A 13,869-nucleotide genomic window follows, 5' to 3' on the forward strand; every position below is an offset into this window, starting at 1 on the left:
TTTTGTTATGATGGAGGGACTCACCATCAACTAAGTAGCACTCGCTAGGCAGGGGACATGGGTTCCAAAACTCTGTGAATTGAGAGAGGCTTGAGACAGGTATTTGTACCTGGTGGTGTGGGCCCCTTTGTGAGGGCCTGAAATGCCAATTGCACCTCTGTCTCTCTCCACTGTGGAATGTCAGAGCTAATTTTGGGTCTATTAAGAGTCTTGCTACAGGTACTGTGCTGAATTCACTTTGGCCTTATGGTGCACCAGCACTAAGGCTCCCACTACTATGAGTTGAAATCACTGAGAGCTGGAATCACTGAGCACTGTGTCAAGTAGGGGGGAGCCGGAAGAACTAGAGTGCAGTGGTGCTGTTCGTGGATAGGCTGGCGGAGTGTTCATGAGACAGCGAGGTGAGCTGTGCAGAGCGGAGCCGTTCGTGAGACAGCGGAGTGTTCGTGAGACGGCGAGCTGAGCAGAGCTGTTCGTGAGACGGCGGAGTGAAGTGTTCGTGAGATGGCGAGCTGTGCAGAGCAGAGCCGGTCATGGTGGAGCGGAGCCCTGTGGGGCAGTCAGCTTCAGGACACGTAAGGTGCCCCTTACCTCTTTCCCCCACACACAGGCACATTTTAGCCAGACTGGGGAGTAACACTCTGCAGATGAACTTTTGAACTCTGGGGCTGGACTTTTTGAACTTTGGGTGATTTGTGGATTGCTGGACTCAAGAGACGTTTGGGTTCTGGGACTCAAGAACCCGAGGGAAAGGGTGTGGCCCAATTTGCTGGGGTGGGTCTTTGCTCATGGTTTGGTTAATGAACACTAGTTCATGAACACTAGTTGTGGTGTTTCCCCAATTTAATGCTGATGTCGTTTACCTCATGTTATTAAAGATCTCTGCTACACCGAGACTCTGTGCTTGCGAGAGGGGAAGTATTGCCTCTTTGAGGCGCCCAGGGGGTGTGTAAGATTTTCCCAGGTCACTGGGTGGGGGCTCGAGCCAGTTTTGCATTTGCTTTGATGAGAGGGAACCCCTGTATACCGAACCCTGCCCTTGCTGCTATCAACTTGTCCTGGCAGAAGGGTTACATAAGGATCAAGACCTTGAATTTGACATGACATTCTATGAGAGGGCAGTGTAGAGCATGGTGGAAGGTTTGAGGTGCTTGCAGTTGCCCACGTCACTGAGGAGATGCACGGCAATTCCCTACCTAGTTGTAGTTTCCCGCGGGCTGATGGCTTCATGCCCAGGTAGTTTGCATTGTTGGCTCAGGTAGGTAGCATTACAGGACGGTAGTGCCTACTGCCAGGTGTAGTGTTTGGAACCACTACAGAATACTGCGGTGTTTGTAAGGGTGAGTTCTTCACTGGCTTCCTGGGATGCAGGGCCTAGAGTGGAAATGACCCAGATGGTCCCTGACACTTGTGCAGGCCCACGGAAGGGAGGGGGAAAGCATGCAAAGAGCTTTCCCCTGTTTTTGCACATTCGGTGCAAGGGCCAGGGACAATCACGTTTCTTGCACTAGGGTGTGTCCAGAGGCTGCTTGGTCCACGTGCCTCAGAGTGTTTATCAGAACCACAAAGTTAAACTTGCCTTGAAACAGAGGGATCCTAAAGGGCTTGATGGGAGGTCACCATTATGGGAGTTTGACATTACAGGAACTCTGTCTTCTTCTTTCTTGGCACTTCCCTATTCGGGGTCGGCAACTTTTATAGCCCTCTTTCAAAACTCACTATTGTACGCCAGGCTGTCATGCCGATTGATCTGTCTGAGGTCCGCTGATATCCAGTCTTTGTGCCTAGTCTTTGGTCTCCCATTTGGTTGTCTCTCATCCACAATCATTGCAGAGCCATCCTACTGATGTCTCCACTGGATATGCCTATACCAATATCGCCAAGCCTTGCTCAATTTGTCTTCAATTGGAGCAGCTCATATTAAGCCTCTTACACCCTTGTTTCATTTTCTATTATGGAATGTCCAACCATTTGACCATCTCTACATCTTCCGTTCCATGGTGAAAAGCATACTGATTCCCTGTCTTGTGTATGGCCAACTCTCAATTATGTACATTAGGATTGGTCAAATTACAGTTTTATACATCTACCTTTTAACTTTATTGCCATCTTTTTGTCACAGAGAACTAGGGTCAGCTCCCACCATTTAGATTTAGTATGATGCTGGGCAACACTCAAGTGAACACCATCATCAGCAACCATTGATCTTGGTATTTAAGTTATTTTACTATTCAAAGCCCTCTGCCTGTGAACTCCTTTATGCTGAGTCCTCATCCTTCAGGAATCATAGCTTCAGTCTCACCAGTGTTCACTCTAAGCCCAGCCTGCCTATGTTGCCAGTGTTCAAAGTTGGCTTGCGGGGTCTCACAATCTTTTGCACATATCATTAAGTCATTGGCAAACAACAAGTTCAAATTCTCACTTATCACATCCATGATAACAAAAAGGGGCTCGGAGCTGACCCCTGGTGGAGGCCATAATTTAAGAGAAATTCTCTTCTATAGCCCCATTTAGTTTTAATTACAGTACTCATCCATCATACATATCCTGGTTAAGATGGACATATCCTTCTGTCACGCCTCTCTGTCACAAACTTGACCAAACTAATTCTCTTGGTACATGATTGTACGCCTTCTCCAGGTCCACAAAGACCATGCCCAGTAGCCATCTCTTTTCTCTGGACTCATAGATTCATAGACTTTAAGGCCAGAAGCAGCCATCATGATCATTTAGTCTGATCTGCTGAACAGCGCAGGCTACAGAACCTCAGCCACCCACTCCTGTAATAGACCCCTAACCTCTGGCTGAGTTATTGAAGTCCTCAAATCATGATTTAAAGACTTCAAGTTACAGAGAATTCACCATTTACTCTAATTCAAACCAGCAAGTGACGCATGCCCCATGCAGCGGAGGAAAGTGAAAACCCCTACGGTCTCTGCCTATTTGACCTGGGGGGAAATTCCTTCCCAGCCTCAAATATGACGATCACTTGGACCCAGTATATGAGTGAAACCCACCAGCCCAGACACCTGGGAAAGAATTCACTGTAGTCATCCTGTGATAGACCAATACACCCAGATCTTTCTCCTCCTCAGTCACTTCCAACTGGTATGTCTGTAGCTTATAGCAAAAATTCTTGTTGTTAGTCCCTAAGTGTTGACTTTGCACTATTTAATGTCATCCCATTTCTATTACTCCAGTTTTCAAAGTCACCCAAATCTTGTCCATGAGGTTACATAGTACAAATATGGCATCACTCCTTCCCGTCATGAATCCATACTGACTCTTCCAAATTTCATCCATTCCAGTCAGATGTTTTTCAATAATCTTCTCCCATATTTCCATAGCATGTGACGTAAGCTTCATTGGGTGATCATTAGCATGCACTGTAATATCTCCTTTATGTTTAAAAATAGGCACCACAAAACTTTTACACCATTCATCCAGCATTTTCCCTTTCTTAACAATATCATTGAAGAAACTTGTAAGACACTTGATGCCTTCCCTTCCCAATGACTTCACCGCATCCACTGGTACTTTATCTGACCCAGATGCTATCTCTTTTTACTTTTTCTGAAGTGCCTCTGCAAACTCTTCCATCTAGGTTCAATCTGTCATGCCCTGGTTCGGCTTACATGTTCTTAATTCCTCCCATGGGTTCTCCTCATTTATCACCCTTTCAAAGTAATCACTCCAAACTTTGTTTATTGACTCACCATCCGTTTGCAAAATACCATGTTCTTTTCCAATGTTAGCAAACACACTCACATCCGTCACCATTTTCTCTCTTGCCTTATATAGCTTATTACAAGCCAGGCCTTCAGCAACACTTCTTTTGGCCTCCTTTTTGCTTCCATGTACGTCATCTTATCATGGCTTGAGCCACTGGCCTGACATTTTTGAAGGTTACCTTTTTTTTTTTTTCAACAGATTCTTTAACTTGAGGATCCCACACCATGTCTCCCTTCTTATCCTTTTCAGCACTTGTTCTATCACTCCTCGGACTTCATGTGCCATTTCCAGAAAAGTTGACTTTAGTTTGAACCAACTGTCCTCCACATATCCCTACATGTATTTACGAAGTCTACACATTTCTCCTTGTTTGAAGGTTTTTTTCATTCTCATCTTTAAGCTTCCAACACTTGGGCCTCCAGGGTCCCGGAGTTCAGATGCTTCCAAGCTCTCTGTTTTCTGAAGTCCATAAGGAGAAGTCTGTGCTGTCTCACAATGCCCTTACCAAGTATTGCCTTAAAACTGATCATTCATAATCTATGTGTTTGTGATCCCCAAGTCCAATGCTAGTGTAGGACCGTTACCCTCTCGGAGTTTCTGGTTCCAATGCTGTGGCCTCCATGGACAGTTTCATACCCAGTCTTCCCAGTTCCAACATGTGCGTTTAGATCTGCTCTGATAATTATCTTCCCATTGGATGGCATGTTACCCATAAGGCACAACAACTCATCAGAAAACTCCCCTTTTACCTTTTGATCCTCTCTTAACTGTGGTGCACACCCACTTACCACACGGATAGTTACCTTTTCCCAACACAGTTTAATGCTCAGCAGTTGGTCTGAGCTTCTGGCGATCTCTGTCACATGCCTCTGCGTGATTTCATCCAGAATAACTCCAAGACTGTTTTGAGACATAACTCCCTGAATAGTAGATTTTGTAACCCTCCTGTAGCATCTTGGCTTTGCAACTTTTCCATTTAGTCTCTGTAGCGGCGTGGTCACCCCGTTCTGGCCCTGAAGGGGTTAAAAGCAGTCCTGGAGAGGGCTGCGGCTGGGAAAAGCTGAGTGAGTGGCTGACCACAGGTGTGGCCAGCTCAATCAGGGCCCCGCTGACAATTATAAGAGGGCAGTGGGCCAGGAAACAGACTCTGTCTCTCTCTGCCTTTAGAGGGAGAAGGGCCTGGCTGCTGGGGAGTGTACCTGGGTACCTAAGGTGGATCAGGGCTGGGGGAAGGCCAGTGAGCTGGGGAGCTCTGGCCTGGAAACCCCCCAGGCTGCAGGCCTAGGATAAGGCCAAAAAGGGTACTAGGGTTGTAGGGGGCAGCCCACGGGTAGGCAGAGGCAGCAAGTCCAAACCCCCCTTGCCTGTGATGAGTGGCTTATATACTGCAGTCTGCCCCAGGGAACAGGGGCTAGTTGATGACTGGCAGTGGCCAAAGACTGAGGCGAAGTGGGGATAGAGGGCGGGGGTTCCTCTGGGAGGGGGAGACCCAGATCTGTGGGCGTACTGCCAGGGGGCAGCACCCCGAGGAAAGGGGCACCAGGGTCCGGAAGGGACATGGGGGCCAGCAGCAGCGAGATACTGGCCTGCAGAGGGCGCTCCGGAGGCTGGAAGAGCTAATTCCCTGAGAGACCAGCAGGAGGGGCCACAGGGGTAAGTGGTCGCCCGGTCATGGTCTCTTATACATATGCCACATTTACTCTTCTCCTGTTTAAGATCTCACATAGCTCCAAAACTCTGGGGTACATTTGACATGGACATCAGTTCACATGAGCATATCTATTGAATGAGCTTTACAGGTCAGCTGTCCGAGCCTGACACTAAAGTGCTGATGGGAATTCACCATTACGGGATTCTGACATTATGGGAACTCTGTCCTTCCCTGAAATCAGGACACAGTGTCAACAGCTGAGAAATATTTTCATCTTTCCTTGGACTCCGACACTGTCAATATCTGGGAAGTTAACATATTTCTGACTCCACTGGGGCTCTTCAGTTATCCAGAAATGGCAGTTTTGGATCCAGATATATGACTAGTCAGAGAACAAGCAGGAACATGAAGCAAGGTCCGGTCCTCATGGATTGGGAACCCCGGAACTTGGAGAGTTGGGGAAACTGACTTCAGATCTTCCGCATTACTGCATACCATGTGATGAAGAGCCGGTGCCTGTGACTTATCCATGGCTCTATGTTTATTGCCCTTGTTTGCTTAGCTGCAATCCTTTGCTTTCCTGAAGGTGAGGATCTAATTGGCTTGGCTAGAAATTCAGTTCATATCTCATAACCTTTAAAATTAGAGATGCGACTGTAACAGGCTGTAACAGGGTGTTCTGTCCTTTTAAAGGCTAATGGGCCTGGGGCAGCCAGCCCTGTTCATTTAAGAGCCCCAGCTGGGAAGGGGTCAAGAGATTATAAAAGCCAGCAAGTATCTCAGCTGGGGAGCTGCAGGTGGGAGATGGCCTCCTGCAGTAGACCCAGCAGCAGGGATTGAAGGGCAGGTGTGCCCTTTCAGCACTCGGGGAGACAATGGTAAATGTCTCTGGAGCTGTAGCCCACGAGGGCAGTGGAACTGCTTTTTGTTCTTAGGTTTTTGCTTGTTTTATGTTAAATAAAACTGTGCCCCTGAATGAGACTTGGGCATGGCAGTGAGTTCTCCCTGGACGGAGGAGACAGGCCAGCAGCCCACAATCTCACATGTGAACGGCTTAAAAAGCCAGCAACACCAAACGACAGACCAACAGTGCAGCACTCTGATCAAGCCAAATATGGAAAATCAGTCAGTTTACGCTTTTGGAGCTGGTTCTTAGAGTAACTCCCACCCACTCACCCCAGGAGAATTTATTGGCACTATTTCATATACATGTTGCCTTGATAACAGCATCATAGGGCCAACAAGTCTCTGTTGCAGCAGGTGGGGTTACTCTACAAATCTATGTAGTCCATCCATTTCTGTAGACACTTGCACCAGAAACACCCCTCAAAATAGTAATATTGGGACCCTGGTTATGTTTTCAAAATGTGTCTAAACCAACTTCTGCCGGCTAAGTTGTATTACGTAATGAGTTGAATGGAAGTAGAAACCACCAGGGGACTGGTTATTGTTTATTATGTGTATTACTATAATGCCTGGAGGCCCAGCCAAGATTGGGCCCCATTGTGCTAGTGACAGTCCCTGCCCCAAAAAGATTACAGCCTAAATATAAGAGGGAGATAAATCGTGGGGGACAAGGGGCACAATGAGATGAAGTGACTTATGCACGCAAGGGTCTACAGAAGGCCCAATGGACGCACACGTCACTGAGGTTTTCACCTCAGTAGTTAGTTCTACATATGCATTCAGCATGATGGGATAGGTTCAGTCCTAGTTCTTTATAGAGGTGGGACGGAGTAGAGGTGGGTTAGGTTCTGTGAATTCTCTAGACCTTTAGAACTATTTTTTAAAAGTTTTGTTTTGTGTGATTGTTGGAGTTTCATGAACCGTGCCTTCCCAGAAGTGTTTTTTCAAATGTCATACTGATGGATTGATTTGTATTTTTAACTGAAGGCAAAGCTGTGCTATGCAAACCATAATGATTCTTTGTTGGAAACAATTTTGTAACCTACTTCGGAGACTATTATGGGAACGTGAGGCTGCTCAGAACAACACAGCTTGCCAAAGGTCAATACCCCAAATCTAAATCTGGAGCCCGCAGATTCTGAGTGGATTTTAAATTTGGCAAAACAAGTTCTCCTCTCACAATCTTTACCTTGATATTCAGTCAGATCCTGCATTATTTACCGAGGCTACAGAGTAACAGCCGTGTTAGTCTGTATTTGCAAAAAGAAAAGGAGTACTTGTGGCACCTTAGAGACTAACCAATTTATTTGAGCATAAGCTTTTGTGAGCTACAGCTCACTTCATCGGATGCATACTGTGGAAAGTACAGAAGATGTTTTTATACACACAAACCATGAAAAAATGGGTGATTATCACTACAAAAGGTTTTCTCTCTCCCCACCCCACTCTCCTGCTGGTAATAGCTTATGTAAAATGATCACTCTCCTTACAATGTGTATGATAATCAAGGTGGGCCATTTCCAGCACAAATCCAGGTTTTCTCCCCCCCCAACACCCCTCCCCCCCACAAAAAAACACTCTCCTCTTGGTAATAGCTTATCTAAAGTGATCACTCTCCTTACAATGTGTATGATAATCAAGGTGGGCCATTTCCAGCACAAATCCAGGTTTTCTCCCCACCCCCCTCCCCCAAACACACACACAAACCCACTCTCCTGTTGGTAATACCTTATCTAAAGTGATGACTCTTCTTACAATGTGTATGATAATCAAGGTGGGCCATTTCCAGCACAAATCCAGGGTTTAACAAGAACGTCTGGGGGGGGGGGGGTGGAGGGGGGAGGAAAAAACAAGGGGAAATAGCAAAAACAAAAGGAGTACTTGTGGCACCTTAGAGACTAACCAATTTATTTGAGCATAAGCTTTCGTGAGCTACAGCTCACTTCATCGGATGCATACTGTGGAAAGTGTAGAAGATCTTTTTATACACACAAAGCATGAAAAAATACCTCCTCCCACCCCACTCTTCTGCTGGTAATAGCTTATCTAAAGTGATCACTCTCCTTACAATGTGTATGATAATCAAGTTGGGCCATTTCCAGCACAAATCCAGGTTTTCTCTACCCCTCCCCCCACCCACGCACACACAAACCCACTCTCCTGCTGGTAATAGCTTATCTAAAGTTGTTAAACCCTGGATTTGTGCTGGAAATGGCCCACCTTGATTGTCATACACATTGTAAGGAGAGTGGTCACTTTAGATAAGCTATTACCAGCAGGAGAGTATGCATCCGATGAAGTGAGCTGTAGCTCACAAAAGCTTATGCTCAAATAAATTGGTTAGTCTCTAAGGTGCCACAAGTACTCCTTTTCTTTTTACCGAGGTTAAACTTTCCCTGAAGTCACTGGGAATTTTACCTAAGTTATTGCCTAAGAATTGTTCCACTTCATCTCAGCAGACTAACTCAAGGTTCTCAAAGATCTGAGACCTAGTTTATTAATTTTAGGTCCATACATTTGACAAGAAAAACAAAGACATAGAAGCTCTCTAGCTGGCTTGTAATTCAGCCAGCTATCCTGGATGAGTGGTTATTTGCATGGACATTCCGAGATTGCATAAACATTTGTACTAACACACTGCAGTTTGAAACAGAAAACTCCTGACTGCCTTGTCACATGATAGATTGGCTTGAAATCAAGAACTGGCACTGCACTTATTGTTGAACAAGTCATGGGGCTTGCAGTGTAATTCCGACTATGAGTATGAGCTGTCTTTTCTTTTTCATGTTAGATATTAGCTGATCCATTATGTTAAACATATGCATGTTGGCTACTTCAGGTTCCACACAGATGCCTTGTCTACACTAGACTTTTTTTTTTCTTAAAATTTCTCTTTGATAGCACCATTATTTGAGCTCTGGTGGTGGCAACAGAAGCCCTTCTGGAGACAGCCACCAACATTTACACCACCACGTCAGTGTCAGTTGTTATCTTTGAGGCACTCAATGTTGGCTTGAAGGAACCACCTGGAGAATGGAAGACGCATATTTCAGTCTCTGTGTTTATTGAGTGCTTCCTCTTATGGCTGGTCTGTATAAGAGTATGTGAATCAACTGCATCTGTCAGTTGGAGGAGTTAGGCTTTTAGGTAAAGTGGTAAAGGGTCAAGTTAGTACTGAAGGTCCCAGATTCAAATCCCACTATTGAGCTAAATGGGATTGTTATTAGACCTGACTGGCAAATGGATTTTCTGTCCCATGAAAAATTTCAAGATTTTGAAATCAGGGTGAAAAGCCAAAATTTCGAATTGTTTCATGAGATGAAATTCTAGGAAAAAAAAACTTATTTGGGGTCAATTGACAGCTTTCATTTCAATTTCAACCCATTTTATTTCCATTTTTTTTAATGTAAAATAAAGTACATTTCAAAACGAAAAATCAAAATATTTTGATCGGAAAATGTCAACATAGGAGGTTACGATATTTTTGAAATGTTCTTTTTACAACTTTTCTCAAAATGAAATGCCATCAAAATTGATACTATTTTGCACAAAGAAATCAGTTTCACCAAAACTGCATTTACCAAGGGGAAACTGCGAGGGACAAAAACTTTCTGATGAGCTCTACTTCTTATATTTGGTTAACAAGTTTTTTAAAAGAAATGGGCTTGACCAAAACCCAAGGTGCAGAAGTAACCCGCTGCTGTTACACATCCCCCTCTGCATCCAGTCCGCAAAGGATATGGCTCTGTTACCTCTCTACGTTCTAGTAGGTAGCTCTTTAGCTGACCTGTAGACTCACATGTTCATCTTTGGAGCTTCCTGGTTCAATCCCTGCTGTTGGCACAGATGGTGGTCATCACATAGACAGCTGTGAAACTTTGGAGTCAAAAACTATCTGGATTTTGCAGCATGAGCGCCCTATCTTGTTTCTTTTTTCAATCTTCATAATTTTTCCTTTTCTCTGGCTTCCAATCTTCCAAATTCTGGCTGGAACTGGCAGCAGGAGAGTTTAACTCCTGCCAAAAAGATACTCTCCTGTTCTTTCTAGATTGACAGACTGCAGCAAGTCGTAGACTATCACAACTAACCCTGCATTGGAGAGATTGCAGAAAATGTGCTGATTTAAGAAGGTCGGGTATAGGACCTGATTTTTCACTCTATAACATGAGTGTTATGCTGACTATACTAGCTTCAGCGGAGTCAGACTGGCATACAGTGGAGGATCTGACCAAGAGTTGGGATCAGAGATGGGCTTCAGCTGCAAAGTTTGGATCCAAATTCCACTGTGTGCTCACATCCACTGATTTGGTTCAGGCCCATCTGCCGTTTGGATAAATTTTGGATCAGCATCCAAACTTTGGGGGCCAAATTCTCCCCATTGAAATCAACACACAAGGCAAAAGTCAGCCTTTGAGCACCCATACAAACCAAATCCAAATTCCACATCTGTAGTATTTTTCCCACCACTAGATATTGAAACCAAATATTCCTCAGAAATGGATTCATCATTAGGTTCTATCTTAATCTCCTTCCTACAAGGAAAAATTACATTACTGTAGACGATTCAACCTCACGAATAAATGGGATTTAACAGACCCAAAGGAAACAGCTGATGCAGCTATAGCTCATCAACAATGAAGGCCCACATGTATATGGAGGCATGATCTACCTCTGCTGTCATGTCCTCCTTTGCCAGTGATTATTGTTTGCATCTCTTAATTGAAGGAATATACACAATTGTACAAATATATATCTATATACTGCTACATTAAGCTACAGTTCTGTGCGATGGCAAGTGTGACGCTGCTGCCTTTGCAAACATTATTGTCTCGCTTTAAATGACCTAATGCGACGTGAAAATATAGCACGTGTCTGGGGGTGTGTTCTGACCAAGACAGTTGCATGTACATAATATTTTTTCAAGTATGTCATTTTAATTGCAGTCGATTATTCTTTATTATCTAAAGGTCATGTGTGTAAGGCTACTCCTTGCTCACATGAAGATGGACGTGTCAAGCTTTCTGTGTTTGCATGTTCTTTTTAGCCAAGCCAACTGTGCTGAATGAACTTTCCTGCTGCAAAGTCAAGCTCTCCAAAGCCAAGAAATGCCAGAATTAAGGTTGCCCGTGCCACTTTAATTTGTCCTCCTTATGTGTATGCATTATGATACAGTCTTTGATTACATGATCACACACTGTTGTTCCACAGGACCCCTGAGTCATTCAGTGCATAGGATAGAGCTGATCTGGAGATGAACTGGGGTTGTGTAGTGAAGGAGATTGTGGTCTGTAGGACCCCTGCCTTATTTGTTCCAGAAGCTGGAAGTTGCATAGTGAATGAGGCAGGGGACTGCAGAAGAGAAATGATGTTCTCCTGGTTAAGTAAGTTGAATGCCCCACTGCAAGTTCTATCTACAGTACAGTTGTTTTCAGTGAGTTTTACATTGTTGCCAATATTATTCCCATCTCAATTTTTCAAAGCATTCGAAGCTCTCAGTTACTCCTGTGTAAATCTGGACAATTCCAGGGAGATCAGTGAACCACATTCAGTCCTGGTGTGAGTGGTGCAACTTCCCTTACGTTAATGGAGCTGTACCCATGTTTGCTAGGGCTGACTGGCTCAATGGAGTAACTTTGGATCACGCCCGCAGTATTTAGCCTCAAGGACTACAAGCCCCGTGGTCCTTATTCAGTATGACCCTGTTGTCAGCCATTGTTCAAAGTCAGGCAAACAGGAAAGGAGGAAACTGGATTTATTGGGTTACCACCAAACAAACCATTTCTCAAAGCAGCTGTGAAGACAGCAGCTAGCAACGCAGCCCTTGTTGTAGAAGTGCTTGCATACGGCTCGGAGAACTGCACCTTTGTGAGTCTAATAAGCAAGCAACAAACCAAGACAATACTGTAGGGCCTGAATTTTATTATCACTGTCTCTTCCACCAAATGTGGCACAAATTCTACAACAAAACAACCTGTACATAAAGAGGACCAGCACTCGGTCAAAGGCTGTCACTAGGGACAAGTTGGTGGCTGGGTTGCAGGCAAAACAGCACAGAACTGAAAGAGGAACCAACTTCTTAATTATACATGTCCCCTTATATAAGACCAGGTATAGTTAATCTGGTGTATTTATGCAGATTGTCAGCAAGGAATGGGGGATTGATCATGGGCCTTGGAACTAGAAACTTCTGACTGATGTTGGAAAGTCACATGATCATAAGTAAAATTCTGCTCCTAATTACCCTTGTGTAAATCCAGAGTCACTCCACTCGGGTCAAAGGGGGACAGTGTAGCCCTATGGATAGGAGTTGAGAGATGTTGAGAGATACTAAACTAGGAGGAGTGGTAGATACGCTGGAGGGCAGGGATAGGATACAGAGGGACCTAGACAAATTGGAGGATTGGGCCAAAAGAAATCTGATGAGGTTCAATAAGGATAAGTGCAGGGTCCTGCACTTAGGACGGAAGAACCCAATGCACCGCTACAGACTAGGGACCGAATGGCTAGGCAGCAGTTCTGCGGAAAAGGACCTAGGGGTGACAGTGGACGAGAAGCTGGATATGAGTCAGCAGTGTGCCCTTGTTGCCAAGAAGGCCAATGGCATTTTGGGATGTATAAGTAGGGGCATAGCAAGCAGATCGAGGGACGTGATCGTTCCCCTCTATTCGACATTGGTGAGGCCTCATCTGGAGTACTGTGTCCAGTTTTGGGCCCCACACTACAAGAGGGATGTGGATAAATTGGAGAGAGTCCAGCGAAGGGCAACAAAAATGATTAGGGGTCTGGAACACATGACTTATGAGGAGAGGCTGAGGGAACTGGGATTGTTTAGTCTGCAGAAGAGAAGAATGAGGAGGGATTTGATAGCTACTTTCAACTACCTGAGAGGTGGTTCCAGAGAGGATGGTTCAGACTATTCTCAGTGGTAGAAGAGGACAGGACAAGGAGTAATGGTCTCAGGTTGCAGTGGGGGAGGTTTAGGTTGGATATTAGGAAAAACTTTTTCACCAAGAGGGTGGTGAAACACTGGAATGTGTTACCTAGGGAGGTGGTAGAATCTCCTTCCTTAGAAGTTTTTAAGGTCAGGCTTGACAAAGCCCTGGCTGGGATGATTTAATTGGGGATTGGTCCTGCTTTGAGCAGGGGGTTGGACTAGATGACCTCCTGAGGTCCCTTCCAACCCTGATATTCTATGATTCTATGATTCTGTGTGGTGCCTAGTGCTGTCTCTGCCATTGACTCACTGTGTGATGATGGGCAAGTCATTGACTCATAGACTTTAAGGTCAGAAGGGACCATCATGGTCATCTGGTCTGACCTCCTGCACATTGCAGGCCACAGAACCTCACCCACCCACTCCTGTAATAGACCCCTAACCTCTGGCTGAGTTACTGAAGCCCTCAGATCATGATTTAAAGACTTCAAGCTACCATATATACTAGTTTAAACCTGCAAGTGCCCCATGCAGCAGAGGAAGGCGAAAAACCCCTGGGGTCCCTGCCAATCTGACCTGGGGGGAAACTCCTTTCTGACCCCAAATATGGTGATCAGTTAGACCCTGAGCATAGGGGCAAGAACCA

The 13,869-nt window shown here is 45.0% G+C and overlaps 1 long non-coding RNA gene across 1 annotated transcript in view; it reads right to left on the reverse strand.

The window, feature by feature from the left end:
- Positions 1–10,067: 10,067 nt before the first annotated feature.
- Positions 10,068–13,869, reverse strand: part of LOC141987492 (uncharacterized) — a 30,983-nt gene continuing 27,181 nt past the window's right edge. Inside the window, exon 3 of the long non-coding RNA XR_012639552.1 lies at positions 10,068–10,378. This is a non-coding gene — a long non-coding RNA (uncharacterized LOC141987492). The remainder of the gene's footprint in view (positions 10,379–13,869) is intronic.

This window comes from Natator depressus, chromosome 1 (assembly GCF_965152275.1).
Source record: "Natator depressus isolate rNatDep1 chromosome 1, rNatDep2.hap1, whole genome shotgun sequence".
Classification (NCBI taxonomy): Eukaryota; Metazoa; Chordata; order Testudines; family Cheloniidae; genus Natator; species Natator depressus.